At 36.9% G+C, this 15,377-nt stretch overlaps 1 protein-coding gene across 1 annotated transcript in view; it reads left to right on the top strand.

The window, feature by feature from the left end:
• Positions 1-15,377, top strand: part of GPR158 (G protein-coupled receptor 158) — a 486,825-nt gene that overhangs the window by 32,194 nt on the left and 439,254 nt on the right. The window lies entirely within an intron of this gene.

The raw sequence follows: 15,377 nt of genomic DNA, 5'->3' as shown, positions 1-15,377 counted from the left end.
TGCTAAAGCCTTGTTTTGCATGTACACATCTTGCATAGTGTCTTCTATTCTTTACTCCAGTTTCTCCCTTTGCCCTCCTACTCCTGTTGCCTATTTCAATATTTTACGAAATTAAAAAAAGTAACATTTACACTTTTGTCATTACAGTAAAAATATTCTGTGTTTTTCCCATTAGTTGCTTCTAAGAACTGAGACTCGAGTAACTGAATGCATGACATTTTAAGAAAAATGTGCAAAATTTTAAGGTCAAATGGATTATCTCTCTCTTTTAGTTCCTTGTTCAAAACTACTCCACATTTCTTTGTGCGTGATTGCATGCACACTTTTTTACCATTATTTCCCCCTTTGAGTTGTTAATTACCTTTCCTTTTCATGTTAAAAAATAAAAAAGGAGTCATATGTTTTACTGATTCTAAGATCGGCCAACTTTGTGTGTGTGTGTGTGTGTGCGGTATTGCAGGGTCACATTTCATTACTTTTCCTTGTGAGTATCCCATTATCACAGCATTGTTTGCTGAATTTTTGTTTGTTTGTTTTGCTTGTTTGTTTTTTTGGGAAGTGCATGGACCAGGAACCAAACCCGGATCTCCCACATTACAGGAGAGACTTCTACCACTGAACTACCCTCACATCCCCTCAACTTCTTAATCAATCATTCTATTTCTTAAAGAAAACCTTCTTCTTGGAGTGCCATAGTTTGTACAAGTTGCTCTGGGCCCTCTGCAAAATAACTGTCTTGAAGTCTTTCAATCTGTTCATCTTTTGGATTAATTCAGTAATAGTGTGTTAGATACGCATACTCTTATTTCCAGAAATCTTCTCTCTTTTTTCTTTTTTTTTGTTGGAGTACTTTCTCTAATAATATTTTCAGAAAAAATGGTGGAAGGGAAACATTCTAAATCCTCCCTTCTCTGAAAATGCCTTTGTCTTCATACTTTTTGATAGCTTGCCCAGGTATATAAGTTTAGATTAAAAGTCAATTTCCCCTCAGAACTTTAAACATCCATTGCTGCTGACAAGAAATTTGATGCTAAACTGATTAATTATACTCATGTACACATACTTTTTACACAGTATGGAAACTTTAAACATATTTTCTTTTTCCTGGTGTTCCTGAAATTTCGTGATGATGTGATTAGATATGAATCTTATTATTCATCAATTTCACCATTTACTGGACACTAAATCCCAGTCAGAAATGTTCATATGATCAAGTCATTTCCTCCTATTCATTTTCTCTTTCTGGAACTCCTACAGTTGGGTATTGGGCTTTCAGGTCTGATTTCTCGATTTCTCAACATTTCTTTCATTTCCTTCTCTTTTTCTTTGTACTTGAACTCTGGGAAACTTTCTATTTTTTTTTTCAAAATTATTTTTTATTTGGAAGCTTCTTTTAATTTCCATGAACTCTTTCTTCATCTCATATTGTTCTTTTTTTCATAAAACTATTGAAACTATTGAAAAACTAAATCTCTTTGAGGATATTAATTACAGTGTCTTAAATTCTCTTCTGTTCCCTGAGTTACTGCTGGTTTCCCCAGATTTTATTGTTTTGTTTGTTCATAATGTTTTGTCTGTTCTTCCCCTTCGTGCTACCAGTTCTCCTTCTTTACTCTGGGAGAACTAATAACTACTTTAGAAGGTAGGCTCTTTCCTGGCAGTTCTTCATTCTCTTTATGGAATAGTTCTTGGTTTTTAACTTAAAGATAAATGCCACCACTGCACTCAGGGAGGGGATGTACTGACTCATGTAAATGTCTAGAAGTCCTTCAATTAATCATCTTGATTTTTATTTCAGTTCCCACTCCCACTTTCTGGAAGCTCTGCTGGAAGAGCAGTTTCCACCTCTACTCCAGCCTTCTCCTGTTTTTGGCTTAGCTCCTACCACCCTGGTTTTTCATCAGTATGGTCCCAGAGAATGGTGTCAGATCTCTGGTCAGCTGCATCTCCTTTGCAATGTGAACCTCTTCCCTCTTATGCTCATTTACTATCATTACCATTGGATTTGGGGAGGGAGGTGGTAGAAAACATAAATGCTAAATCTAACATTCTGAACAAGAACTTGAACTTAGATCTTCTGACCAGTCTTCTTTCCCTTATACCTAGGATATGAACAGCAATTTCATCTCTTTTACTAAAAAGCTGTGTATCCTTAGACAAGCCCTTCTACCTCTTTGTGTCCAAAAATTTTTATTGTTATTTAGGTTGTTAAAATATTAACCATATAAATTGGGAAAAATATCAATGACAGTTTCAAGGCAGATGTTTTGAAGGTGTCTCACATTATGCCTGATATATAATGAACACTCAGTAAATGGTAACATCAATCATAGGGATTAAAGCATACAAGTAAAACATATATTTACCTACTATTGTGGTTGTCCAACCAAAATTCTAACCAAAGCTCCTTATTTTAAACCATTTTTTACTTGCTTTATTATATTATTTCTGGATCAGAAGTGTTATTTTACATAAGCTGTGTATCTTACTCTGAAAAATTACTGTGAATAGCTGACTTGCCTGATCATAAACAATATTAAGATATAGGGAAAAAGTTAATTAGAATTAAAAATCCATGCAGATTATCAGTTAAGTAATTTGGTTTGAAGATCTATATAAATAAGAGGCAATGGGAAAATAAGAGAGCAGTGTACTTGAATTTAAGAAATTAACAACAAAAAGATGTATTTTTGCTTAGATAATGAATCCAAACACTAACAAAAATGGCATGTGTGATTAAATCACCAGGAAATCCCAAGGTATTTGGCAGTTCTTTTTATATATATTATAAGATTACAGTGTTTCCATTAGACATTTATTTTCTCTGACAGCAGATGCTTTGTTCTTATTTTTTTCTTCTCTAGCAATTCAAAAAAAGTATGATTTTGGTCATATTACATAACTTCTCTGAACCTCATTTCTCATAAAATGAGAAAAATATTTGCTTTCTCATAGGATTGTTATTTAAGCTAAATGAGTCGACAGAGGTAAACTCTTTGCACTGGGACAATTGTCCCATCCTATTGAGAAATAATCATATCCAAAGTGATGCTATAAGGTACTGTTTCATAAAACAAATTGCCCTTTTGTTATTTAAAATTAAATAAAATGTCAGGATAGCTCAAAATTATTTCTGTGAAATACAATCACAAAACGAGACTGCTGTCAGCTACCTCTGCAAAAGCAGCAGAGTCAAATACACTTTGGGGAAGACATTCATCTATTACCAGACACTAAACCCTAGCCATTTTAAGAGATGTACTGCACTTAACTTTGAGAAAGTTTCTCTTTCAGGAGCTCAAAATATAAAGATTGCATTTGTGGATGGAGGATAAATGTTCCATCCTGATTGACCTTACTTCATTATATATTTATTGGTATTCTTTTAATCATAAGTTTTTTTTCACTCAAAATGTATAGGTCTTCCCAAGAAAAGCTTGACCTGATTGCCAAAAAGACTTCCAAGAACAAGGAATCAGACAGATGGAAGACGTTTATCACTATGTAAAGTTTTGGCAAGCTTCTCTGGATATGTCTGCTGCAAAGTTGTGTGGGGGAGAACAACATTCTCTTGCTTTAAGATAAATTCTCTTGTCAAATTCTTCTAGATGTTCTAGCAGGTATCAGGGTCTTAGAAATAATTTGCCGCAGGAATTTAAAGTCATGACTGAAACAATAGATAGTTATATGATTAGTAAATAATTTAATTTCTGACAATATTTTCAGGATAGAATTTATTATACTTAAATAATGGCATGAGAAAAATAGGTTGCCACAAACTCCTCTGAAATTTTGCCTTCTAAATAAGCAGAAAACAATATGATAAAGATATTCCTAGCAATATAATACTAAGTATTTTTAACTTTTTCATTCAGCATTATTTTTTTAGTATTTTTAGGAGGCAAAAATGAGGTTATTCTCTTAAGGCTGCCTAGCAGGTCATCATAAAGCAATGAGGGTAAAAAAGAGTAGTTACAGTGAAACTGTGTTTAGTCTTCAATGGGCCAATTATTTAGTTGCCAGATGGTCATTAATAATTTTTAATATTATTATTAACTTAGCATTCTGGCTATGACTGGGGTTAAGTTTGATCAGGGTTTGCATGAAGCCTAACATCATGACAAAGCAATTTATACATTATGCCATTGACATTTTCATCATTATTACTTTAAGAAAATATGCTAAAAATATTTTTATCAGGTTGCTGAACATTAGTTTGTAGAGGCTATCAAATTTGATAGGTCTAGGACCTGGTTCCACTTGATTAACCTTCAAGTCTGTCAGATATGTCTTTGGTTCTGGAACTGCTTGGGGAATGTGAGATGAGAAAACCTCACTTCCTGTTTTTCTCGGGTAGCTCTCTTACTTTTCTGTGTAAATTTCATGGAATATGGTTTTCTGTTCTCCTCTATCCTTCCTTTTGGATCACTACTATTTGATCTTTGTACAACTCTGCCACTTTATCTTATAAAACAAACCCTTAACTGATCTCCATCTGCTTCCTGGATTGATCATCCTAAATAACTCATTTATGGCACAATGCCATATCAGAGAGCTGCCAAGAATACAGAAAAACTGTTAATTCAGAAATAGTTGTTGGGCTGACTATATTCCCATAGTACTATAGTACATTGATTATTTGCCCCACTTCATATCTAAGATAAAAACTGGCATAGTAAGTGCTCAATACCATTTGCATGAAAGAATGAATAAACTGTATTATTACATTTTGTTTTTATTCCCCCAAATATCCATTGCTTTGTGTCCGTACCACAACCTAGTATAGGGCTTCACATGTTCAGTCCCTCATTTGTGTGTGTATGTTAACCGAATATGCTAGCATGTTGATCCTGAAATTACTTCTGGAGAATGTAGGCAAATAGCTGTGGTATACAGAATTATTAATGAATTTCAAATGAAATACATACTTTTGAGTTCGTGATCTGCCACTTAAGAGTTTTTTATCTTCAGACAAGTCTCTGGGACCCTACTTTATTTATGAAATAGGGATAACATCTCTGAGAGTTGTTGTGATGACCAGTTTCTGGAAAGTTCTTTATAACTGGAAAGTATTAGAAATATGTAAAGTATCTGTTGTTGTTGCTCATTCTATGGATGTTTGTGATTCAAGTTTTGGTTGTAGTAAAGGAAATGTAAGCCTTATCCTAAAGTAACCCAGATATCTGCCTATATTTTTGCTAAATTAGCAGTTACCACAGTACTCCAGCACTGAGGACACGCCTGATATGACAGATTTGCCAAGTATTTTCTCTGTTACTAAAACCCTGGGAAGACCGTATTCTTAGTGTTCTTGTACTTTCTGTAGTTATATATGTCTTGAGCCAAATGAGAGTCTTTATGATGCTGGGTGTTTTTGTGACAATATTTTCTAAGGATAAATGGCCTAAAGTGAGGAAATTACACAAAGATGGCAAGCTAAAACTTCATAAAGATACTGAAACATGACTCTAGAATCATCTAAGTTAGATGGTAACAAAAAAAATTGCTCTTCTATTTCCCTTGATCCTGCCTCCATTTGTAACCAATTTGAAAGGTTTTCTGTTCATGTATTTTGTGTGCAAATAATTTCGATTAAATAAATGCTATGTTTCCTCTCCTTGGTTCCATCCACATCCAAGATAAGTCTTCTGGATCGTCTGATGCTCAAGCAAGTTTATTTAAGCCATACTCTTAGAAGAGTAATAGTGAGACCAGGTCCATATCATTGGCACTGACAGAGTCACGGGGTCATACGACAGCCTGACTGGGTGTGTGTCCACCTGCAGACCATTTTCAAAGTTTGAGGAGTCTCTCCCCTCTCTTATACCATATTCAGTCCTCATCATTTACCAGATGTTTCTTTCACGAAGGAATTTCAAGCTGTTCTTGTAAGGGTAGGCCTTACTTTGATGTTTCTGAAAGTCACAGCTGTGGTGAGGTGGCCTTACCTGCGCAAATCCCCTGGGCTAGGGTAGCATCTTACTCTTCAGTAACACATAGTATCAACCTTGTCAGACATTTCGTTGGCCTACTGGCTATCATTAATTTTATAGCCATAATGTACCCTTAGAGTATGCCACAATATTTCATTATTTTTTATCCACATAACTTTTAAAAAAGTCTCTTTGTGTGGTTGTTACACATCCAGGCCATTTCCCTGTGCTGTGCAGGGCTATTGTATGGAGGATGTAGGCATCCCAGTGATGTCATTACACCTTTCCTTCCATTCCCTACCACTACAATAACACAGTGGTAAACTTACACATCCCTTCATGAACCAGTGTGAGAATTTCTTTGAGAGATACACCCAAGAGAATAATGTTAAGTCATAGTTAGATCTATTCAATTTTACTAAATATTGCAAGATTGCTCTGCATCTTGCCTATGTACCCATTTGGCTGCATCTCTCTATGTACCCATCAAGGGCTCGTATGGCCTTACATTCCTGCCAACACTTGCCATTATACAGCCTCTAATTTTTACAGTCTAATGGATATAAAATGGCATATCACTGTTGTTTTAATCTGTACTTCTCTGATTACTAATGAGCATGAACATTGCTTCATATGGACTTGGGTTAATGGGTTTACTTTTCTGTTAACTGCTTGTTTATATTCTTTGCCCAAATTCTATTTTTTTTTTTTTTGATTAATTGCAACAAATCTATATCATTATATATCCAGTATATTCTAGATATTATTTCCTTGTCAATTTTAGACATTTCTGAGGTTATGCAAATACACTGCTTTTTCTTAAAGTTTTTCCCACTAACTTTAGCATTTATTATTGGGTCTTGTCTGCAGCAATCATTACTCTGGTGTTCTAATGGTGAAATTCTATATTTAACTGGAATTCTTCTATAAGGCAGAGTTACCCCTTCTTCCCTATCTATTTATTTAATCACTTATTTATATGAGTTGGATTTTGGGTCATTTACTTTTTGGTTATAATCCAATACTATCATTTTGTTGTTCAAATTGCTATAATTTTGGCAGTTGGAAGCTCTTTTAGGATGACCTGTGTTCTTTGGACATGCTTTTGTCCTTATTTTTGGCACTATAAGGTGATGTTCCAGGTATATCATAACTTCCCTGCCCCAGTCCTAGAATTATTCATTTCTTCAGGAAGTCGTGGTTTATTTTATTGCAGAATGGTATTCGGAAACCACACCTTAGCACTACTTATACTTGTAAAGAAGTATTTTTTCCTCCATCACTTTATTGTTCTTCACTTCACTGTCATTACCCCTATTGTTAGTATTTATTAATCATCATTCTTTGTATTTTCCCTGGTGCTTCCTCACTTCCAACTTCTTGAATTAACTGTGGAGGTCATTGATTATTTTTTGAAAACTTTTTTTGCTTCCTGATAAACGTACTGTATTGAAAGCAACCAGTTTCCTTCTAGTTTTATTTTATCTATGTCTCACAAGTGTTTTACTTGTGTTTTCACTACCATTCAATTCTAGGTATCTTTTAATTTCTTTTTCAAAGTAAACGCTATTTAGGGATTTGTTTTAAATTTCCAAACATGATATTTATTTAAACTATCCTTTTTAGGAAATTAATTTATAATCTAATGCATTATGACTGAAGGACATACTATGATATTGATCCTCTGGAATTTGAGGTTCCCTTTGAAATATAATCTCTGGTTTCTTTTTGGTTAAGTATTGTAAGTATTCTGTGCATGCTCAAACAAAGTGAATTCTCTGTCATGTGAGGATATACATCTATGAATTACAACGTTTAGATATTTGCCAACTTTGCTTCTTTTTTGCTTGCTTGATCTATTAGTTTCTCAGAAGCATATCAAAATTTCCAATACAAGTTGTCGAAATCTTTATTTCTCTCTTAAGTTATGTCAATTGTTGACATACACACACATAACACACTTTATTACTAGGTGTACATATGTTCTTGATGGCTACAACCTCTTGATCCACTGTTACTTTTCCCAATACATCTGTATTAGGTAGGTGTTCCGGTTACCTATTTCTGCATATAATGTAAAACCTAGCAGAAGAAAGCAACTGCTTTATTTTTTTCATAATTCCATGTGTCCCAAATTTGTGGAGGCTTTGGCTGGGTGGTTTGCTTCTGATTTATGGAGTATCGCCTAGGGTGACTGGGGCTGGAGGATTCAGTTCTGAGATGGCTTTTTCACTTAAATATCTTGTAACTGAGTTGGGATGTCTATAGCTGGGGGATATTTTGGCATTTCTACCTCTATACAGTGACTCCACTTGGCAAGAACAAACTCAGAGTTTTTGGACTTTTTACATGCAAAACACATTTGTCCCATCTCAAGGCCCCTTAAAGTCATATCTCTTTATAGCATTGACTCGAATTCCAGAATGTAGTCATCTAAATGTTGTTTAGGGGAGGATCAGTCTCCATGTGTATAGTTCTTTCAATATGATACTTCTCTCAATCTGAAGACCTGCAAACTAAAGAAATGTTATCTGTTTTCCATGCCCACTTCCACACCTAACATACAATTGTAGCACAGGGATAGGATAACAACAGTAACACTCTAGTTCAGAATGCAGGGGAGGAGGATATTCATGGAAGTTATGAGTCCATAGCCATTCTGAAATCCAACTCAGCATATATTGCCAATACCTTGATCAAGGTCCAAGCTCAGTCTGTGGGAATAATTCCATGCAGTTCCTGGCTTTACCCCCTGAGCACTTGATTCTGTTCTCTGAGCCATCCTTCCTTTTCCCTAAGAAATGGCTGCAACTGAGTAGCCTTCCCAGCCTATTTACTGCCAATAGAAGAGGTAGTGGGCAAAGGCCTTTTTTTCCATTTTTTACCGTCTCTTTCCCTTTTATTCCAAGCTGCTAATGGTCCTGCCTATGCCAATAACTAAAAAACATTGTGGGTTTTAAAAACAGATCTTATTGGGCTTCATCCTAGTAGACAAAGACCATACCTCAAAAAATTTTGTGAGACAAGGTCATTTATGTCTTTGATTCTGTTTTAGTTTCTAGGCTGCTTAAAGCAGATACCATGAAATGAGTTGGGTTAAAAAACTGGAATTAGCTTACAGTTTTAAACCATGAAAATCAATGGTTTTGTTTTCTTTCTGAAGAGTGGCTGCCAGCTATCCTTCGCTCTTTTACCACATGGTAAGGCACATGACAGCAATATGCTGGTCTCTGTCTTCTCTTCCTGTTTCACTGATTCCAGCTTCTTGCTTATGGGACTCTCTCTTTCCCTCTGTATTCATTCTGTTTATAAAGGACTGCAGTAATGGGATTATGATCCTTTCTGACTGAGCAGGATCACACCATGTTTTAGTTTGTTAAATCTTCCAGAATGCACTATACCATAAATGGGTTTGCTTTTATAAAGAGAATTTATTACGAGTTTATAGTTCTGAGGTCATAAAAATGTTCAAACTAAGATATCCAGAGACAGACGCCTTTACTTAAGAAAGGCTGATGGTATTGGGAACCATCAGCTGAGAAGGCATGTGGCTGATGTCTGCTGGTCCTCTGGCTTCTGGCTTCAAACAGCTTCCCCAGGGGTGTTTTCCTTCTGCATCTTCAAATGTCTCTGTGTTGGCTCTGAGCTTTTTCCAAAATGATTCCCTCTTAAAGGACCCAGTAAGCAGATTAAGACCCACCTTGGATGGGCAGAGATCTCCACTGAAACCATCTGAGCAAAAGGTCCTACCCACAACTGGGTAGGTTACATCTCCATGGAAACAATCTAACCAAAGCTTCTACCCTAAACGATTAGGTCTTCCCCCACAAGTATGGATTATAATTGAAAGAAGATGGCTTTTCTGGGGTACACAACAGCCCCAAGCCAGCACATATCCTAATTAAAGTAACCTCGTCAAAAGGCCCTACTTACAATGGCTTCGCGCACAGGAATGGATTAGATTTAAGAACATGTTTTTCTGCAGTATATCTTGATTCAAACTACCACAAACCCTGTGACTGCTGTACAACAATAACCTTGAAAATCTTAGAATCCATGTTGTTTAATAGAGAGGCTCTACAAAGCATATTTATAAGACCATTAGAAGGCCCTTGTCCTAGTTGAAAGGTCGTATGAAACACTGTCATATCATTTTGAGATCTTAACAAAGGATATTACAACCCCATCCTGCAGTGGATCTTTTCCTCGAAGCCACGCACATTTTGAAAATCTTTTGCTAGGAGACACTGGGGATAGGAAACAGTTTTATTTTAAAACCCAGCTAATCTTGGCTTTTTGTATTTCCTCTAAGCTTTGCTAAAAAAATTAAGCAGTTCTTTAGTCCATTTATTTATTTTCACATTATCATAGACAGCTAGAAGTCAGGTGGCACTTTCTGAATTTTGCCTCAAAGTCTCTTTAGCCAGATCTACAAGTTCATTTGTTCACATATGACAGTGTTGTCAAAATTTCTATCTACTATAGAAAAAGAAAAATTCCATTTTTTCTTCTGCCTACAATAATATTTCCCTCACTGTCCTTCAAGACTTTTGCTAACTATCTCTCTGAGGCGCTCCCAGCGTCTGCCTATTCTGCTCTCATGCCGGTACGACATGCTTTTGGTATTTGTATGACCACAACCCAGTTCTAGGCATTGGACTGTGTTCTGGTTATCTATGTTAGGAGTGACTATCTGATGATAACTGATCTACCAGAATCTGTTTTCATCAACTCTTTATCTCAGAGGAATATTTGCCTGATACCACACCATCAATACGATCTGGGCTGGTACTGCCAAATTTTTGTAGAGATGGAGCAGAAAGTTATTGTCCAAGATAACATGAGGCAGAAGAAAGATTATTTCAAAGGTTTCCTTTAACATATCCAGGCTTTTTTCCTTCTATCCCCATTCACGCACAGCAGTTCATAACAGTTTTCCTGGGTATTCTCTCTCTAACAATTGTTGTTAGTTTAGCTGATCATTGATTCTCTCTTATGTATGCAGTTTCTTCTCCAAGGTTAATTTTGGAAGTGGGCTGGTTTAGGAGCTGAGGGAAAAAGCAGAAAAGACATGGCCCATGTCATCATAGAAATTTTAGTCGAATGGAGAAAACAGATCAATAAAAATCAAATATTGTAATACAGTATGCTGAGTGCTAAGAAGAAGCCATGCACATTGTATGTATTATTAGCAGAATAAGGAAACAGTTTCCAAATCAGACTTGGAGTTCATGGAAGGTTTTAGAAAGAAGCCAGGTAGGAATTACAAAATAAAACACAGTTAAGGCAAAGGGAATGTATAATGACATCTATAAATTAATGACTATGTGAGAAGTTATGTTAAGATTATTTAGAGAAACAAAATAGACAGAATGTATGTATGTATATATTTGTAAATATTATGAGATTTATTATAGGAATTGACTCACACGACCATGGGGATTGGTAAGCATGAATCCTATAGGGCAAGTTGGAAAGTTTGATGAAGGTTTTGATGAATTAACCAGGAGAAGCTGGCTGGTTGAAGTAGAGACAGAAATTATTCTTTCTGACTGCTGAAATTCTCAGGTCTCCCTTTAAGGCCTTCAATTGATTGGATGAGACTTGTCTAATTGCTGAAGGCATCTTTTTGTTGATTATAGATGTAATCAGGCATAGAGGCAATCAACTGATTAATAATTTAAATCTATGAAATACCATCACAGTAACAATCAGACCAGTACTTGCTTGCTCAAATAACTTGATACCATAACTTAGCGAAGTTGACACATAAATTTGCCATCACAGACCATAGGATTCAGAACCTCATGTGTAATTTTGGATTGTTGGTAACAAAAGCTGTATGCAGGAGAGTGGCGGGAGAAGTTAGAAGTAGGAGAGATTTGATTATAATGTTATACCAAGGAACTTGGATTTTATTTTTAAGAAATTGGAAATACTGGTTTTGAATGGGGAGTTGTCATAATCAGATTTATATGCTTCAAAAGTTTATATAGGCAGAAGAGTATGATGTTAAAATTTCTGAAGATTGCATGGACAACAGTGAAGATTTGCATGGAAATCTTCTAAAACTCTGGAATGGACATTAGAAATCAGTTCTGTCATTTTTTTTTTTTCTTTTGCAATTTTTACAAAAGTAAGATGCTGTAACTGTGGTGGTCTCTTTCCACTATAAGTTGTCTCCCTTACACTTTTTCTAGGCTATGGGCATTATTGGAAACTGGCTAAGGGAAAGATGAGAATAAGTTTTCTGTGTTTATTGCGGTATATTAAAATGGTTTGCAGTCACTTCTGTATACAGTTATTGCTAGCCATTCTGATATAGAAATGGCTTCTAGTAATATTTTAACTGGCTACTGTGCCTATCTGTCCAGCAGTTACAACACAAAGATGTAGGGTCAGAGAGCTTATGATGATATGAATGTGTTTTCATTATTTTGCACCTGCTTCTTAAAGAAGGAATCTAAATTGTGTAAACTTCAGCACCTACAAAACCTGGTTCGTACCTGGAGCAGTATCAGACAGGTCCAATTAGTAAAACAGATTAAAATTTTAAGCCCTGTGAGAGATGGAGACTCCAACCAAGGAAGTGGTAATGGAAATGGAGGGGAATGGTCCCCATAAAACCATGCAGGGGGCACAATCCACAGAACCTGGCATTTGCTTTGACTTAGGAACCAAGTCTCATAACAAACAGGTTGCCAGCCTAGACACTGGGAGGATGGAGGCACCATTCAGAGAGAGAGAACATGATGGGTAAGGGCCAGGAGGAGTCCAATTTTGGGTTTGTTGCATTTCAGGTGTGTGATTGAGAGGACACTATAGCTTCCTTAAGCACCCCCAGGTGTGATGAGGATATTGTTTGCTTTATTTCCTATTCTCTGAGGGATTACTTACAAGTTTTCTTGGCCCTCGCTCTTCTGTCCTGGCTCTATGAGACAGCAGACACTTTCTCGACTTCGCAGCTTCCCTGGGGGATTCCACTCGCTGGATGTGGGAGCAGCACTTCCGCCCCAGAGACATCTGCTCACCGGATATGGAAGCAGCACTTCCTGTCCCAGAGGCATCTGCTCGGGGGATGCTGGGTGCAGGCGCATGCGCGAAAGCTCTGCGTGGTGGTGGTGGTGCTTGAGGGGGGGGCCGTTTGTGTGTCAGTGTCCTGGTTTTCTGTGCCAGCGTGCAGGCCGCTAAGGACCCCTTAAGTAGTTAAATCTCTGCATTCCTTTCGACAGGGTATCCTCTCACATTCCCGCGGAGAGACAGTTCTCTTTCCATCTAAACCTCCACTTTCCTTTCTGGAAGTCGAGCGCGCCTTCCCGAGGGCTTTGTAGGCCTCTTGGCGCCCAGGCAGAGGCGCTAATGAAGATGAGTCAGCGCTGATTTCCCAGCTGAGGAGCGTGGTTCGTTACCAGGGGTGGCTTTGTGCAAAGCCCGGAAGTCTTCCTGAGTGGAGTCTAAATTTTGTGGTGACTTTTTGGTTGCTGGAAAGGAGCCTGGAATTAAGGGGGAAAGCTCTCAGCGATAAAGGGACCCGCTTCTGAAGCCAGTTATCTCGGGGAAAGGGCCCAGAGTAATTGCAACCTTCTGGAACTCCCCAGGAGATCGTAAGGGGATTTGACTATATTATGACTAACCTGTCACTGTAGAAGGATCATTGAGGAAGACTTGGCCTCCTTGATTAATAACAGTTGCTGTGGAACACATAGAAATGCATTATTTTGATTACTTAACTCCTTAAGAATATCCTCTAAGTAAGATTTTTAGGGAAAAATACTGAATGTAGTGGGCTACAGGTGTCCAGGGGGAAATTTTAGGATGCTAAAGTGGATAGCTGGCGATTTTGAGAGTAAATATGAGCCTATTGTAGTTAGACCTTGAAGAGTATGTGTTTAGAGCTCTTATCCTAACATGGCCTATTCTGACACTCTTAAATTTTTCAACCTGCCCTTACTTCTACTCCCGTTTCCCTTAACTGCTCAGAATTTTTTTTTTCCATAACACTTCCTACCTTGTAATACATTATTTATTATGTCTTCATTTATTAACTGTTTATCCCACCCTAGAATTAAGCTCCATGAGAACAGGAATTTCTTTTATGCTTGCTAGCACATTTCAGAGGCCAAGAACAACTCTTGCTCATGGTACATACTCAACTATTTACTGAATGAATGAAAACTTAAATACATCATTTTCTGGAGAGCATAATGTAGAGCAGGAGGGGTTTGCAAGAATGGCTGATTGATGTGGAGGGTGGCTGTATTGAACTCCTCCTTTTCAAGGCAGTCAACACTGTTTATTGAATCCCTACTGTATCCTAAATGATTGTTTTCCAAAGTCCCCAGATTTTAGCATCTGTTCTCCATCGAAAATCCCAATATTAAAAAAAAAATGTATTAGTATATGGTTCATGTTTAAATCTTCCATAGTATCTGTATTAGTTAGGGTTCTCTAGAGAAACAGAATCAACAGGGAACACTTGCAAATATAAAATTTATAAAAGTGTCTCACGTGACCGTAAGAACGCAGACTCCAAAATCCACAGGGCAGGCTGTGAAGCCGATGACTTGGATGGCCTGGATGAACTCCACAGGAGAGGCTCACCAGCCAAAGCAGGAATGGAACCTGTCTCCTCTGAGTCCTCCTTAAAAGGCTTCCCATGATTGCATTTAGCATCACTAATTGCAGAAGACACTCCCCTTTGGCTGATTACAAATGGAATCAGCTGTGGATGTAGCTGACGTGATCATGACCTAATCCTATGAAATGTCCTCATTGCAACAGACAGGCCAGCGCTTGCCCAATCAGATGAACAGGTACCACAACTTGGCCAAGTTGACACCTATCCCTAACCATGACAGTATCTCTTATAATGATTTGCACAGACTACACAATATGTATTTATTGAAAGAGTGAAGGAATTAATGGGTTAAGGCATTAGGTGTCCTAGGAATCCAGTTATTTATCACATGGAAAGGCTTTAGCATTTCCCTCTTTGCTTTTTCTATGTCTTTTGCACGTATTAGCACTTCGTAGAGTAGTTATTTATCATAGATTAAAGAGAAAAGAAGAGAGAGAGACAAAAAAAAAAAAGAATGAATTATTTATTCACCCCAACTGAAGGCTAAATGACATTAAGCTACTGTGTTGAAAGTTTTCAGAGTGGTTTAAAAGTAGGTTAGAGAGTAGAGAAATGAGTCGTAACACATGGTAATATAGGTCTGCTGAACCAGCTCATTGTACCATATTTTTGTTTTGGAAGTGATTTAGTTTTGACAAAACATTAACATGGGTCCCTTTAAATGAATATTGTTGATTTATATTTTAATCATCTTATAGTTTTGTTTGCATTTATTTTGTAATTTTTGTTTGTTTGTTTTGTAGCTACGAGGTAAGGATTTGAGCCTAGGTTTGTGTTCATGCTTTAAATAATATTATAATGAAAGT

This window comes from Tamandua tetradactyla, chromosome 1, assembly GCF_023851605.1.
Source record: "Tamandua tetradactyla isolate mTamTet1 chromosome 1, mTamTet1.pri, whole genome shotgun sequence".
NCBI classification, from domain to species: domain Eukaryota; kingdom Metazoa; phylum Chordata; class Mammalia; order Pilosa; family Myrmecophagidae; genus Tamandua; species Tamandua tetradactyla.
The sequence above is the reverse complement of the archived record's forward strand: the minus strand, read 5'-3'. Positions and strand labels throughout refer to the sequence as shown.